Source organism: Elephantulus edwardii, unplaced genomic scaffold (assembly GCF_000299155.1).
Source record: "Elephantulus edwardii isolate Elephantulus edwardi_28Jun2011 unplaced genomic scaffold, EleEdw1.0 scaffold00005, whole genome shotgun sequence".
Taxonomy (NCBI): Eukaryota; Metazoa; Chordata; class Mammalia; order Macroscelidea; family Macroscelididae; genus Elephantulus; species Elephantulus edwardii.
Window position 1 is genome coordinate 38,428,527 of NW_006399755.1, and position 1,006 is coordinate 38,429,532.

Sequence of the window (1,006 nt, forward strand, 5' to 3'; positions counted from 1 at the left end):
TTGTTTCATGAAATTTTTCTGTGTCAATCAATTCTTTTTGGTATAATGACTCTGTACTCCTTCTACCTTCTTTTGAGGCTTCCTGGATCATTTTACATTCTGCTCTCAGCATCCTTTACTATTTAAGCTTGAGGTTTAAACTTGTTCTTCATTTCCGTCAACTTAAGAAATGACAAGCAAGTTCATCCCTTTGATTTTCTGACACAAGATCTTAGCACATTTCATTACAATACTTTACTTTGTCTTCCTGAGCTGCCCTTTAAAATATTTTGTTCAGCTCCTAACTTCTTAATTTTGTCCCTTGGCTTTGGCAAATTATATATATTAGTTGAAAGATAAATTATATGTTGGTTGTCCTTATGTACCATTAAGTCATAACTGACTTATAGCTGACCCTGCAGTGGGTTTTTAAGCCAGTTAATTGCAAGGGAGGAGATTGTCCATGTTTCTTTTGCAGAGCAGCTGGTGCATCCTAACTATGTACCTTTGAGTTGGCAGCACAACTCCTTAACTATTAAGCCACAAAAACTCCCAGTAGGAATAACTAGAGGTTCAAAGCTAGTCTTAAGAATTTCATGTTACACTCCTTATATGTAACCTGCATTCAGCTGAATGAACTACTCTCTTTTAAAACCAAAGGTCTTGCCTTTCCGGCAATTATAATCCACTAGCAACTCTGTGGGAATAGGACGGAAGAAAGATCTCATCTGTATAATGTACAGCCTCAAAAACCCAATGGAGTATAGGTATGAGTGGGTTCCAATCCAGGAAGTTTTTGGGCCTTCATATCCACATATTATTTATGTATGTTAGAGAAAGCTGATAGTGCATGTGTGTAAAGACTCACATACTAAACAAGATTGGCTTATCAAGGAGTAAAAAAAAACACTCATGAAAATAGAACACTTTAGAAGTAGCTCAATCTACTTAATAACCAAACCGAGAATAAAGATTTCAATAAATTGATCATGTAATTTATTCTATTTAATGATTTATTTAAAAATTT

General features: G+C 34.7%; 1 protein-coding gene and 1 pseudogene across 1 annotated transcript in view; both read left to right on the top strand.

The window, feature by feature from the left end:
- LRRC7 (leucine rich repeat containing 7) overlaps positions 1-1,006 on the top strand; it is a 720,627-nt gene that overhangs the window by 605,557 nt on the left and 114,064 nt on the right. The gene's annotated exons all lie outside the window — the stretch shown is intronic.
- The window catches only part of LOC102857047, a 3,474-nt pseudogene that overhangs the window by 1,510 nt on the left and 958 nt on the right, over positions 1-1,006 (top strand).